This window comes from Panthera leo, chromosome D1 (genome assembly GCF_018350215.1).
Source record: "Panthera leo isolate Ple1 chromosome D1, P.leo_Ple1_pat1.1, whole genome shotgun sequence".
In the NCBI taxonomy this organism is placed as follows: Eukaryota; Metazoa; Chordata; class Mammalia; order Carnivora; family Felidae; genus Panthera; species Panthera leo.
In genome coordinates this window covers 51,159,164-51,175,952 of record NC_056688.1, presented here as the reverse complement: position 1 = coordinate 51,175,952, position 16,789 = coordinate 51,159,164, and positions in this window count along the sequence as shown.

Genomic DNA, 16,789 nt, shown 5'->3' with positions numbered 1-16,789 from the left:
AATATTATGGTTTTTCAATTTTACGTCTTTCTACTTCCAGAGAAGTTAGCATTGTCACAAATAATTTTTATGATAATGTGAAACCTAAATAAAGACACCTCTAAGTGATGAAATTTCATGCTATGGCACCAGGGAAAAGAGATATACTCGGCCATTTGATCTTACATGGGCTAAATCACATCATGATCATCATAATAGAAATAAAGCACTGTGCGTCACATTTTGAATCAGTATTTTAACATATGATTTCATTAAACTTTTCAACATTGCTATTACTATACTGCTTTTGCAGATGAGGAAACTGAGGCTGAGAGAACTTAAGCAACTTGCACAAGGACCTAGGATTGGTTAGGGGCAGAAGCAACAGTCAAATCCAGATCTGCTCAACTTCAAACTCAAGTTTTTTCTGCTGAGCTGCTTTTCATGAAGGAGGCATGTACTCTATCCATGTCTAAATTTCGTATTCAACTGCTTTGGATTCTGTCTCCCTGTCTCTCTGCCCCTCCCATCCTCTCTCTCTCTCCCTCCCTCTCTCTCTCTCTCTCTCTCTCTCAAAAATAAATACACATTTTTAAAAATTTTTAAAAATTTGCATTCAAGGATATTTGCTCAGAATTTCCAGTTTTCATCGAATTAAGATGGATTTGTAACAAGGTAGCAGATCAAAGAGAGAGAGAGAGAGAGAGAGAGAGAGAGAGAGAGAGAGCGCCCTCTCCTGTTGATAAAGTATTCAGTGTATTCAGTGTCATTATTTATTTATTTTTAACCAAATGGCCTTTGGAGTTTTTAGTATTTCTTCTCTGTGAAAATGTATTTGCATATCCTGTAGCTGAAAAAGTCAATTAGTAATTCATGAGTAATTTAGAAAATGCTGGCTATAAAGTTGTAGATATTTACATAGTTCCCATAAATTATAGTCAAAAACTGTAATTTGTTCAATTGGAATTCTGCTAAAAGCTTGCATTTACATAGAATATCCAAATGCCAAATGTTGACATGCATTTTTAAAACCAACATATTGGGGCTATTTCCTCATATATTTTAAATTAAATTCATACTCCATACCAGAAGCAATAAGGTTTGTTTTCTTCTATCCAGGGGGGAAAAAAAACAAAACTATTTATGCACAGTTAGAGGCAAGCACATGGTGGAAATAACTGCAAACCTATAAACATGACAGGAGCAAGAAATGTTTAGCAAACATAAATAAACTGTCTGAGTAACATATACAATGCAAATATCTTTACAGAAATGGAACGTATAGTGCCCTTCAGAGAATTAGCTATCAGAATAAAATTATAACCAAACTGAAAAAAAATAAAGTGAAGGTGTGGTCAGGAAAACATGACATTTTCTCAGTGGAGAATACTGTGGGAAGATGAGGTTTATGTTGGGAATCAAGGGATGAGCTTTGTGTAGTTTCAGTTGGAGATCTTTGGCAAATGATCACAGAGAGATATGTGAGTAAGCTATTAGATACAGGACCCGGGGATGCCTGGGTGGCTCAGGCGGTTAAGCATCCGACTTCGGCTCAGGTCATGATCTCACAGTTCGTGGGTTTAGAGGCCTGCGTAGGGCTCTGTGCTGACAGCCCAGAGTCTGAAGCCTGCTTCAGATTCTGTGTCTCCCTCTCTCTCTCTCTCTCTGCCCTTCCCCCGTTCACGCTCTTTTTCTCTCTTAAAAATAAACATTAATTTTTTTATGATATAGGACCCTGAAATCCAAAGAAAAATTGGACTATAGATATAAATGGGAAGTCATTACCATATGATAATACTTAAACCCACTAGAAAAAAACAAGCATGATGCTACAAGAGACTTCCTAGGGAAACATTCCTGGGGAAAGAATGTAGATGGAGAATATGGCATATCCAGGCAGAAATCCTAAGGTTTTCCAATATTCAGATATGGAATCAATGAAAAGGAACCCACAAAGTATACTGTAAGGAGTTACAGCTGAGGCAGGATGTGAGACAATAGAGAATGGTGATTTATAGCCAAATGAAGAAGGAATCTAATGAACAAGAGTTGGTTAATTATATGAAACCCTTCTGAAAGAAAAGTAAGGTAAGGACCAAAAACTATCCATTGTATTTAGCATCAAAGAGGATATGGATGATGTTGTCAAAGGTGTTCAGTAAAGTCATGGGTATGAAAGCCTCACGGGAATGGACACAAGAGAAACTGCAGGAGATCATTGGGAAGAAGGGGAGTTAGCTCTTTTGAGGAATTTGGCTATGAAGTGGAGCAGAGAAGTGAGGTCACAGGAGAGGGAATGCGGATCGGAGAAATTTTTAAGATGGAAAGCAGGATTACACACATCTATGTGATATAAATGATCAAATAAAGACAGAAATACTAATGATATAGAAGAGAGAGGGAAAGGAAGTATGAGAAGAGGTGAGAGGAAGTGAGATTCAATGCACAGGTCAAAGAGGTGGCCTGAGGACGAAGCATGTCTGTTGACCAAATAAAAAAGAATTTTCCAGTTTTTATCAGTGATAATAACTATTCTTGTCTGATATCTGAGGACCTCAGGTGTCCTGAAAAAAAAGAAGAGAGACATGAATGTCTAATATAATCGTGACCTTCACTATATGTTGAATCTTTCAAACATACTATGGCTTACATGAGTAAGCCTAGTGGAAACAAACGTGGTAGGAAGTAGCAGAAACTTATCTTTAATAATAAAATATCAAAACCACAGCTTTCATTCACAAGCGATTTTGAGAAGTGTTTTGAGTTGAACTGAACTAAACACTGGGGGTTTAAAATATGACAGTAGGAGTTCCTTTCTTAATTTATTGAGCAAACTTCTATGGAAAGACTATAAAGATGGATAAAATATAGTCCTTGCAGGGCGCCTAGCTGGCTCAGTTGGTTAAATGTCTGACTTGATTTCAGCTCAGGTCATTATCTCATAGTTTGTGTGTTCGAGCCGTGCATTGGGCTCTGTGCTGACAGCGTGGAGCCTGCTTAGGTTTCTCTCTCAACCCCCCCCCCTGCTTCTCCCCCATACGTGCTCTCTCTCTCTCTCAAAAATAAAAAAAAAAAAAACTTTATATATACATACCTACATATGTATGTATATATGTATATGTATACACATATATGTGTACATATGTATGTATATATGTACACACACACACACACACACACACACACACACAGTCCTTGCTTTTAAGGGGCCAGTAAGGGGAGAGTGTAGAAGAGAATTAGCAATTTATAGTATAGTATGATTAGTGCAGTGATAAAAATTAATGCACATGGAAATGTGGGAATAAAGAATAGAAGTAAATCATTAGTGAGATAGGGCAGGATGAATAAAGACCTCCTCTATACGGATGCATAACCCAAGTTTTAAAGGATGATTTGATAATCAAATGAATGAATGTGAAGGGTAGTGGAAGAAAGACTGCCCAGAATGAGGAAGCAGCACAAAGGTGAGAAACAGCCTGAGGTCATTAGCCCAAAGGGTCTGAATGCTGCTGGCCACATCCCCTGGCATGTGAGTTAGTACAGTTACAACTACTGTTGCACAGCACTAGCAAGCTTCCCATACTTAATACCAACTGTGACTTTATTGTAAATATATGTGTGAACTGTGAATTAACATTCACATTCCATTAATTTATCATTATATTACAATTGAGAACATATACTATGAACTATAAAACCTGTGTGAAAAAAATTCTCTTTTACTTTCACAGTAATTCTTATGGATTATTAGAAATACTTCAACGTCTATCATTGGTTCTCTTTCATACAATAATTTCTTATTTTAGTGGTTCCAGATAGGATCTATTCAGTTTGACACACATTTTAAGTGTTAAATGTTATTTTTCTATTAAAATTCATAAAGTCAAGGAAAACTTCAATTCAATACAAGTTAAATGCCTTACCTCCCACCTGCCATCTGCACAAAGCATATAATTTCCCTAAAATTATGCAAAAATTAGCTAATTAAGATTTAATTTGCTAATCCTTGCTCAGTTAAACTAGTGACATATGCAAATTGTCTGCTGAGCCCTTTAAAATTTTTGAAGCAAATGATAAACAGCATTTCTTTTGAGTTTTAAAAAAATGTAAAGAATCAGGTGATTGGCACAACATAGCAGTAGATAGTTATTAAATACTATAGTTTTATTAGAAGCACAAATTGGTATATTGATGAAATGCCTGTATAGTCATGTTAATTACAATGTCTCAAGGACCATAAAAGCATTAGAACAAGAGGAAATTAACAGTATGGACTTCTGGAAAGAGAATATATTTCCTGTCTTACTTATAAAATTATGGAAATTTCCATAGTTTTTCTAAAACATTGATTCACTGCCTGTTTTTCATCTTTGAAAAAAATTCCTGTTCAATGAGAAGCAGAATATCTACTATGTTTTTGGGGGAATTACTTGGAATGAGTTAGCAGTGAAAATTCTTAAGAAAGGGTCAGTAAATATCAAAACAATTCCTTAAGACAATATGGTGTACGAATGTTTTCTAGACCCCAAAACTCTAGTTCTTTTATTGAATTATTCAATGATAAGGAAGCTTTGTTGGTGTTGTATAGAAATGGATCAATCAAGAGGAAAGATACATTGAAAAATACATTGTGTGTGTATGTGTGTGTGCGTGTATTGTGTAATGCAGATGTCCCATATATAAGTTTCTATCAATACTTGACTTTTTAAATAGTTAAAACACAGAGGAGGTCTAAACAGATCCACATTAAGCACATCATAAAAAAATCTTTAAGAAGGAATTTATCTGTTGATAAATGCTATTTATACTTATAATATGATACAATATTGTTTTATTTTTTTTAATTTTTAAATTTTTTTAAATGTTTATTCTTGAGAGAGATAGAGAGAGAGAGAGAGAGAGAGAGAGAGAGAGAGCGAGCATGAGCAGGGGAAGGGCAGAGAGACAGGGAGACACAGAATCTAAAGTAGGCTCCAGGCTCTGAGTTGTCAGCACAGAGCCCGACACAGGGTTCCAACTCACAAGCCGTGAGATCATGACCTGAGCAGAAGTTGGACGCCCAACCAAATGAGCCACCCAGGTGCCCCTGACACAATATTGTTTTAAATAGTTGAATATTATATATCTGATGATCCCTGAAATGATATGAAAAGTTCTCAATTGTTTACATAGAACAAACACTCTACTAGGTCATTTCCATATACTGTTTGGGAACAGCTTTGGATGTCTGATCTCTGGAATTATAAGGTAACACATGTATATTATTTTAAGCAACTAAGTTAACAGCAATTTATTATAGCAACAATGAGAAATTAATACAGCTACTTATTATTATTACTGATACTAAGGGAAGAGGTATTTTACAGCTTGATTGGGAAAAATAAATGCTTATCTCTGGAGATGTCTGGATGTGTGATTTTGACTATTGGCTAAATAACAGGCAGTGAGATTGATCATGTGCTTGTAAAGTTTGAAATTCCCTTGGGGAACAGCAGAAGTCTGTTTACTGATGGCTTCACTTTACAAAACTGATTAGATAATCTGGCTTGGCTATGTGACCAGAGGGGAAAAAAGACCCCACTGGAAATTCTTCCTTAATTTTTCCTAAAATCAAGATTCACAGCACAGTTCTTGGTGGTTCAGTCTGGAAACAAAGGTTTTTTTCCACGTGTGAATCAGGATCCTGGGGAACTTAAACTTGGATGTGTCTATATCAGTAACGCTCTCCTGCACTACCTTCTTTTACTATATATATCCTTTGCCTTTAAATGAAAACCTTGTATGTATATGTTTGGTAGAGACTTAAAAGTTCTTTCAAATATCCAAATTTGGTAAGTTTTTACACTATTATTTTAACATGTTTTTTTTAACATTTCTGCTTTTGAAATTAGGTTCTAGAAATTGCACCAGCTTCCTAAGATATCCAGGAACCCCTATAAACTCCTGCTATTGGGATTATTGGATATTTTAAAGAAATTTGTTATATGATGTCTTAAAAATTACACTAGGATATCACTTTTTGCAATTTTATTTCTTAAATATTTGTATCTCCCAACATATTATGGTGAATGCACTAATCACTGAACATTGAGTTAAGCAATGTGCAAGGGAAATGATCGCATTAATTTTATACACACACACACACACACACACACACACATACACAAACTATAATCTCATAAGATATGGCTTTTGGCATCATTTGCATCATTGGCTAATATTTCATAAGTTGATATTTCTTTAAAATGCTCATCAGAATGCTTCAGAGGATCCTCAAAACAATCGCCAATGTGGCAGATTAGCAAACACGCAAAGAGCCCACTTGCTATGAAGTGCATTTCATGTTATAGCAGCAGAGTGTAATCAACCAGAAATTAATCCTTTTCGTGTTGTGACCCATATAACTGTGAAGTGAAATGTGATCTTGACATTGGGAATTAGAGTTGCTTGCAATCAGACAGGAGTAATGCTATTCAAGTGACACCATTTTGTGAGGTTTCAATTAGTTCACACAATAGGGGGCTTTATGATGACAGGAGCATGAGTCAAACCAATATCAAGGGGTTATCAAAACAGTGTTGTTTCAGTGACTCAGTCAACTATTCCCTCTTTGCTCATCACTGAGTTTAGATGGAGCTCTCAAGAGTTGGCTAATATGGAATCTTGTGGAGGTTTGGATCTCAGATGTTGAAGTTAGATGATCTTTCATTTTTTATGCTTCCTCCTGTAACACCTGCTTCTTTTATGCGATAGTAATCAAGGCATAAAGAATCTCTGCAGGATTAACGATCTGAGGAAGGGAATTGTAAGCATAAGAAGAAGTTGCTAGCTATTAGCCCTCAGTGACCATTCATTATTGAAAAATATACCTGAAGTCTTACTTTCTTTTTGAATTAAACTGATAGCAAAATTAACCAAACAAAATAGAACAAAACACTCTACCTTATATCCATTTGAAAAAATTTCTCATACATTAAATGATCAACTATTTTAACTCAACTAGATGTTAAAATATGCTGTGCCAATTATAGTAATGAATTTATTTATTCATACACATAGCAAAAAGCTAACTTGTTATATGTCAGGCTTTGTGTTGGATTGTACTAGTACAAACTGAATAACAATTGTAGCATTTATGTATAGAGTCTCAAAACTACTGTATAGTGTAGATTCCAGAATACTATCTAGAAGTAGAATTGTCTATTCACTGAGTTCATATCTTCAGTCAAAAATAAATCTTAGAAATCACATCTTTATACGAGTGTATATGAAATCATCACTTATAGAAACAAATTCAATTATAAGAAGGGAAAAGCTAATTAAATTATCATGCAACCTATAATGGAATATTACATGGCTATTCAAAATCATGTTATTCAAGAGTATTAGTAACATAATAAATCCTCAAGATTAAATGCTCAATTTATCAGCATATCAAACAAAATATGCATTATGAATCCAACAGTGATGGAAAATATATCACTACTAAAAAGGACCTGAAAAGTAATAAACAGCCATAATTCCAGGGGGCCATGATTTTTCAAAGCAATTTATCAAGAGGTATAAAAATCTTTAAAGATGTTTATATCTTTGGACCCAATAATTTTATTTCATCAAGGTATTATACATAATTTTGAATATCAAGAATTTTGAATATAATTGAGTAATAATCAAAATTTATGTAGATATTCAAAACAACTAATGAAAAAGTTCAGTGATATGAGAACTATTAATAGCACAATGGCAGGTGAAACCATCAAGATGTTTTCAACAATGTAAATATATATATACACAAGCATGTTGGTAGTATAACCTTGAAGCTGTGACCAAAGATTCAAATGTAGCCTTGATATCTGCAGAATCAAAATGGATATCATTTTAGCATCTAGGAAGACAATGAGTTTCTCTTGTAGACAAGAAGACTCAAGACAATTCTGTCAATTTTTAATTCTTTACAGACAGTGGGAAGATAGTTTAATATCTTAGCCAAAGAAATACAAAAACTAAACAAGGTATTTGGCAGACTGAGTAGATTGGAAAGTTCCTGTGTAGATTAGGATCTTGAACTATGTAAATTTTGAGGACTGTGAGACAAACCCTTCTTTATCAGGAAGTCCTTGACACAAACTACACACAGGACTCAATGTCTCTCAGCAAAGGCTCCAGCATGAAATTCAGTCAGGGCTCCAGCCAAATTTTATCCATCATCCAAACTCTACTTGCTGAGATGGTTGTCCATCAATTAGGAAAATACAATTACTTTTTTAGTGAATGAATGCTAATTAAAAAAAAAAACATGAAAATGAAAACTATACATTAATAATTTGGATCTTAAGAAAGAAAGGATGGATATTTTGCATTTTAAAGACTTGTAATATTTAAAATAATCCAGCCTACTGGAGGAATATTAAGCTCTCTGATGCCAAATCACCATATATAATTGAGTAACTTAAGTTATGATTTTTTTGAGTTTTTCTTTATATATTTTGACACAGAGAGAAAGCAGGGGAGGGGCAGAGAGACGGGGAAAGAGAGAATCCCAAACAGGCTCCACACAGCTTGGAGCCCAATGTGGGGCTTAATCCCACAAACAATGAGACTAAAACCTAAGCTGAAATCAAGACTTGGACACCTAACTGACTGAGCCACCCAGGAGCCCCTAGTTAGGATTTTTGGTGGAAATCTTTCTAGATTTGTATATAATCTTGGAACATAAAATTCCTTATATTTGTGAATTTAACTTATTAGATGTAAGTTTTTTAATTATTAGTAAATGTTTTTTTAAAACATTAGGAATGTTTTTTAATTATTAGTAAAATAGAACTGAAGTGCTTATAAATGGAAATCAAATACATAAATTTATAATTGTAGTATGAAATAATTGAAGGAACTTGAGAAACTTTGTAATTGGGACCAAATATTATCAAAGACACCCTACAATTGAATTTTTTAAACATTTCAGATTATACCTTTGTCAAATGTTGGCAAAGTGAATTTAATACTTAATGGAGAGCTATGTTTCTAATTATTATAATATTAGTAGCAATTAGTAATTTTAAAAATGCACCTCTGAACGATAATCTTTTCTAGGCCCCTGTAACTGCTACTGCGTATATTGGACAGCCTATATTAACAACATGATATGCATATATATAATAAATCTGCAATAACACACCCCAAAATTTTTATAGTATTAATCTCTATTTCATGTAATTACATATTTTTATATTGTCTTGATTTCCTACAGTCAACGTATATCATGCTATAACTAAAAAATAGCAAAGATTAACCTTTTTGTGAGACTGCACTGTGATTGCCTCCTTCTCCTAAAAACAAGCACAGTATCTTACCTCTAAAAAGAGTTTAAAAATTAGAATGTAAACTCTTTGGAATTTTGAAATTAAATTGTATCAATTATTTTTCTGGTTAAAATAATACACTGCAATTGAATATTTGCCTTAAAAATAACAACAAAATGTGCTGTGATTTAAATAAATATATATCAACATGTAAAGTTATTTGGTCACAGACTCACTGGTTTTTTCAATAAGTATCTTACTGAAAAAAAAAATTCCTTTTTCACAAGAAGTAGGCTAATGCCTGGATTCTGAAAATCTAGTTGAAATTTACCAATTCTAAAGAGAGAGAGAGAGAGAGAGAGAGAGAGAGAGATGAGTGGAGGGTGTCTGGGTGGCTGAGTCAGTTGCATGTTCAACTCTTGATTTCAGGTAAGGTCATGATCCCAGGGTTGTGGGATCGAGCCCTGCATTGTGCTCCACACTCAGTGGAAGTTCTCTCTCTCTTTCTTTCTCTCTCTCTCTCTCCCCACCCCCACCCCTCTCCTCCACTTGTGCACACTGTCCCTGTCTCTAAATTAAAAAAGAAAAGAAAAGAAGAAAGAAAAGAAAAGAAAAGAAAAGAAAAGAAAAGAAAAGAAAGAAAGAAGGAAAGAAAGAAAGAAAGAAATCACTAATTCTGCAACCACTTTACCACTTGACCACAATGTGACTCTGGACAAATGACTAAGCTCGCCTTGCTTCTTCCTGAGCAATATGGGAATAACACCATCACTTCACAGGATTATTATTAACATTTAAAGACAAATAAGAATAAATACACTGTTTAAACTATAAAATCCTATACCAATGGAAGGTTTTTGTTGTGATCATCTTTATAGAAATATCATAATGATAGAAAATAGATGTCTTGTCTTCAGGAAGACTATAGAGGGTATTGAATCAGTCCTTAGTGAACAAATTCTTCAACAGGAATAAAGCAATCTGATGAAGAAAATAAACAAGAGGGTTAATGAATAGGTCCTATCAATGAGGAGAATATGAAAAATATTAAATTGATATGTAAAAAGAAAGATTCCTTTGTTTAGAATTCCATAGACTAAGTACTGTGATAAACACATGAAATATAACATTAACAACAGGATATAACCTAGTGTGAGAAGTGACACCATAGAGATGAATTTATTGATTGGCAGTGGGGTTTATAGGTGTTTCAGAGGGATGATGGAGAACTTCACAGTGGTGTCTAATCAGGGTTTTTAAGAGTGAACAGAAGTTTCATCAGACAGAAAAGAGGAAAAAGGTTATTTTAAGTAAATAAATATAATTTATTTATATGTATATATAATTTATTATTAAATATAATTTATTTAAATATAATAAAAAAGGTTATTTTAGGTAAATAAATATAATTTATTGTCAAATTGGTTTCCATAGAACACCCAGTGCTCATCCCAACAATGCCCATTACCCACTTTCCCTCCTCAATGCCCATTACCCACTTTCCCCTCTCCCCCACCCAAGGAAAGAGTACTTTTAAAGGCAGAGCAGCGAAACATTCCTTGGCGTATTTGAGAATGTGTGTAATACATTTGGATGCTGGGCAAAGTTTGATCATGTATTCTGCAATATTGGAGGACAGATAAAATTCAGGGAACACAGGGAAGCACTGGATTGATGCTGTATACCTCCATATCTCCATTTTATAGTTATGCTTTTTTTTTCTGTTGTATATATATACGTGTTTCTCTATGCGTTAAAATGTTAATTACAATCAATATACATAAGTGAGGATGCTATGAAGGTTAAGTTGGATTTCAGACAAATATATATTTTTTTACTTCAAGTGTATGCCACTTGAAGGAAAAATAATGTTTTTAATAAAACAACTATGACAAGTTAAAGACTCAGATTTCAGAATGATAGCAAATTTTTCATCACAAAATCTGATGACTACATGGTCCCAGATAACAAATTCCCAGATTACACTGTTTCATTTGCCTTTTGTAGTAGTTTGCTTGTTTTTCCTTTGGTGTTTTCCTTACCAGTTTTTTTAGTAAGGTACAGCCACCTTTAGTAAGGTGGTTAGAATTCTCTAGAGATCAATTAGAAGAAAGAGAGTCATTTTTCCTGTCAGATGTACAATGCACTGACACTTAAGATCACTTACTAACTCATCTAAAAAATAAATCCCCAAAACTAACCTTTGGGATGAAGTCAACCAAGATTTGCTGTTTTCAATTCTATTGCCAATAGCAGCAATTTCATTTCTTTTTGCAAAATGAAATAATTATTTACTCACATACAACTTCTTACACATCCCTTGAGAACATCAACAGAAAGAAAAGAATCGCAAATTATTTGACCAAGATTTTAAAATATTAATGTTTCGGGAGGATTAAATAGCATCGAAGAATAATTTCACCTCAAATAACAAGACAGTTTTGGGAAGGCGTAGAGAGAGACTATTCAGGTAATTTACAAAGTCAATATTCAGTTTTCACAGGGTTTTACAGAGGCTCTCAAGTAATATTTTGTGTGTGTGTTTTGGTTTTGCTCCAAAGTTTATTGAGATATAATCTACATACTATACAATTCACCTATTTAACATGTGAAACTCAATGTTTTTTAAGTATATTCCCAGTGTTGTGCAACCATCACAAAATCTAATGTTAGAACATTTTTATTCCCACTTAAATAAACCCATGCTCATCTATCTGTAGTCATTCCCTATTCTTCCCATCCCTCCCCAACCCTAAACAGCAACTAATCTGTTTTCTGTAGATTATTAAGTGAAAAAACGTTATTTTTTGTAAAGATTGTGAGGTATAAGTTCAGCTCTATTCTTTTGCATATGGTAATCCAAGTGTCTCTGTACCATTTGCTGAAAAGACAATTCTTTCCATACTGAATGATCTTGGTACTCCTGCTGAAAACCAGTTAATCTTAGATAGATGGGTTCATTTCTGGACTCTCAATTATATTCTATCAGTCTGTGTATCTATCTCTACACCAGTATTACATCATCATTACTAGTGTAGCTCTGTAATAAGTTTTGAAATCAGAAATGTGAGCCCTCCAACTTCATTCTCCTTTCTCAAGATTGTTTGACCATTATGAATAATTGCCATTTCCATTTAAATTTTAGGATTATCCTGTCAATTTCTGCAAAAAAGTCAACTGGGATTCAAACAGTGATTGTGTTAATCTAAGACAAATTGGGGAGTATTTCTCCCTTAACAATAGTAAATCTCCTGATCCATGAACATGGAATGTTCTCCCATTTATGTCAATCTTCTTTACTCTCTTCGAAAAACATTTTATAGTTTTCAATGTATAAGTCTTGTACTTATTTTGTTAAACTTATATGTAATTTTTTGGATATTATTATAAATGGAGGTCTTTTCTTAGTTTTGCTTTCAGAATATTCATTGCCAATGCATAGAAATACAATTGATTTGTGTATACTGATCTTATATCCTGTAACTTTGTTATTTTTTTTTAAAGTTTGCTTATTTATTTTGAGAGTGAGAGACGGGGTGGGAGAGAGATTATCAAGCAGGAGCCCCACTGATGCCAAACTTGATCTCATGAACTGTGAGATCATGAACTGAACCAAAATTGAGAGCCAGATGCTTACCAACTGTGCCACCCAGGTGCCCCAACTTTGTTAAAAGTTTTAATAGCTCTAATCATTTTCTCCTTGATTACTTAAGACTTTTTCTGTTCAAAATCACATCACCTTTAAACAGAGATACCTTTACTCCTTCCTTTGAAATCTGGATTCCTTTGAGTCATTTTTCTTAATCGCCCTGCCTAGACCCTTCATTAAAATGGTCAACACAGGGGCAGCTGGCTCAGTGGGTTGGTTATCTGATTTCGGCTCAGGTCATGACCTCAGGGTTTGTGGGTTGGAGCCCTGCATCGGGCTCTGTCCTGACAGCTTGGAGTCTGGAGCCTGCTTTGGATTCTGTGTCTCCCTCACTCTCTGTCCCTCCCTTACTTGTGCTCTATCACTCTCTCTCAAATAAATAAAGAAAGAAAGAAACATTAAAAAATGTTTAAAAGGTCAACACAATAAGGAGAGTGGACTTTATTTTTTTTTAATTTCTAATGTCAGCAGGAAAGCATTTAGCATTTTAACATTCCATAAAATGTTAATTGTGGGTTTTCTGTAGATGTCTTTTATCAAGTTGACAAAGTTCCCTTCTGTTCCTGGTTTGTTAAACATTTTGTCATGAAACGGTACTAGTTATGTTAAATGTTTTTAATGTGTTTATTGCGATAATCATATGATTTTTATCCTTTTTTTCTATTAATATGATAAATGACATTAATTGATTTTCAAATGTTAAGCCAACCTTGCATCTTTGAATAAATCTTACTTGGCTGTGGTATAATTATTCTTATACATTGCTGGATTCACTTTGCTAATATTAATATTTTATTGATTTTTTTTTGCTTCCCTGTATTCATAAGGGGTATTAGTCTATATATCTCTTTTCCTGTGATGTTTTTGGTGTCAGGGTAACTTTGGACTCATAGCCACTGGTTTGGAAGACAGTTCTTCCCTTTCTATTTTTTAGAAGAGGTGGAATTTTTTATTTAAAAAAAAGTGATATTGATGTTGGCATTGAATAATGCTTTTCTGAAGAGTTGATATTAATTCTCTTTTAAATGTTTTGTAAATGAGGGGCGCCTGGGTGACTCAGTTAAGCTTCCGACTTCAGCTCAGGTCATGATCTCATGGTTTGTGAGTTTGAGCCCCTCATTGGGCTCTGTGCTGACAGCTTGGAGCCTGAAGCCTGCTTCCGATTCTGTGTCTCCCTCTCTCTGTTCCTCCCCCACTCGCACTCTGTCTCTCTCTCTCTCAAAAATAAATAAAGATTAAAAAAATAATAAATAAATAAATAAATGTTTTGTAAATTTTACCAGTGAAGCTATCTGGGCCTGGGATTTTCTTTTGGGGAAGTTTTGTTTTTGTTTTTTTTAAATTAAGAATTCAATATCTCTGCATGTATAAATCTATTTTGATTTTCTATTTTCTCCTAATACAGTTTTAGTAGTTTGTGTCTTGCTAGAAATTTTTCCCATTCTATCTAAGTTATCTAATCTGTTGCCATATTCCCTTGTAAAGAGAAAAATGTTTATTTTTCTGTGGTATGCAAAGGATGTATCCTGTTTTATTCCTGATTTTAGTAGTTTGAGGCTTCTCTTTTTTATTCTGGACAGTCAGGCTAAATGTCTGTCAATTTTGTTGATCTTCTCAAAGAACCAAATTTTTGCTTTGTTTATTTTTGCTACATCTATCTCTATCTCATTAATTTACACTCTCATCTTTATTATTTCCTTCCTTCTGCTTATTTTCAGTTTTGTCTCTGTTTTCTCCAGAGTCTTAAGGAAAAATTAGGTTATTGATTTGAGATCTGTTTTTTCAGACATTTACAGCTGTAAATTTCCCTCTAGGCCCTGCTTTAGGTGCATGTCATAGGCTTTGTTATTTTGTGTCTTATGAATATTTTTATTCATCTTAAAATACTCTCTAATTTGTCTTGTAATTTCTTCTTTGACTCATTGGTTGTTTAGATGTGTGCTGTTTAAATGTCTCATATTTGTAGATTTAACAAATTTATTTCTATTATCGGTTTCAAGTTTTATCTAATTGCAGCTGCAGAACATACTTAGAATGATTTTAAACCTTTTAAATTTATTGAGGCTTGTTTTATGTCCTAGATAGTCTATCCTGGAAAAATGTTCCATGTGCACTAGGAAAAAAATGTACATTCCACTGTTCTTGGGTGAAAGTTGTTATAGATGTCTATTAGGTCTAGTTGTTTTATAGTGTTTTTTTGCGTTTCTGTTTCCTTATGGATCCTGTTCTTAGCTTTTCTATCAATTATTACAGTGAGGTATTAAAGTCTCCAACTATTATTGCTCAATTATCTCCCTTTAATTCAATTAGTTTTTTTTTCTTTTAGTTTTGGAGCTAAATTCCATTTAGTTTTGTGTATCTGAGTTAATATCCAGGGGGAATACTGCTTATACATGATTGATAACTTGGATTTCAAAATTATATCTATATGTTGGAACTTACATTAGGACATTGCACCATTTTTAATATTACATCATATGAGAAATTCACATGGTTTAAATCCCAATTCTACAGTCAAATTAATCTGGATTTAAATCTTGCTTACATGCCTTTGTAGTAATGGAACCTGGGTGAAATTACTTGGTTTTCTGAATTTCTTCCCTGTGGATTTCCATTATCTGCCAACAGAGGCCTTTTTATCCTCAAGTCCCATCACTCACTCCCTAGCACCCAAATTCTTATTACAGCCCTTTTATTAAATGCATTGTTCCATATATTTATTTATGGACGTCCTTGTTCTTTCTTCATAGATTGTCTCTCCTATGTAGAACTTGAGAAACTTTACATGGGGGAAGGGAAGGGAAAAAAAAAATAGTTTCAAACAGAGAGGGAGGCAAACCCATAAGAGACTCTTAAACACAGAGAAAAAACTGAAGGTTGACTCGGGAAGCAGGGCAGAGGGGAAAATAGGTGATGGGCATTGAGGAGGGCACCTGTTGGGATGAGTGAGCACTGGGTGTTCTATGTAAGTGATGAATCATGGGAATCTACCCCCCAAACCAAAAGCACACTATATACACTGTATGTTAGCTAACTTGACAATAAATTATATTTAAGAAAAAAAGAACTTAGAAAATATTCTTCTACATCCAACTCAAGCATCATTTTCTCTGCAACCCAGCAAAGATAATAATTGCTTTCATTATCTCACCATGCACCTTGTATAAATTATTCATTTAAGATTCCATTTCCCTACAATAGGAAGATTTCATTGTGGAAAGAAACTTTCCTCCTTGCCTAATTCCATGCCTGCTGCATGCAAGGTATTAAAAAAAGGTTTGCTGCATTGGGCAGAACTGAATCAAGAGTTATAAAAACACATTCTGAAGCAAAGGTCAAATAAAGTTGTTCTCCTTCATAATCAGTACATAATAATACTCAACTTAGGAAACACAGATCCAGGTTGGCAAGCCAGAATGATTGTGTTGTTCACAGGTCATTGAATCAGGATGAAAAAGAACATAGATTTTGCACTGGGAGTGCCTTTGCAATCCTTACAAATTTTCTTATTTTTCCTAAATCAGATTCTTTGCCTCTGAGCCTCAATTTATGCTGTTCCCTAACCTTAAAAAGTTATAATGATCTGTCCCACCAACCCAGCCTCATCTTTTTCTCCTATGTCTTTCATTTCATGTTGTACTCCTACCAAGTTCCCTCTCATAAATTCTCTCTCACACTTCCTTGAATCACTGTGCATGTTGTTACCTCTGCCTTGGACATCCTCCACCTCAATTCTAAACGTATTCATCTGGTAAACCTGCAATTTATTCTTGAGGCTGCATTTAAGCTACATCATCTGTGAAATAGTTCCTGACTTTCACAGCAGTTTTAGGGATATGTTTCCCTGTGTTTCCACTAGAAT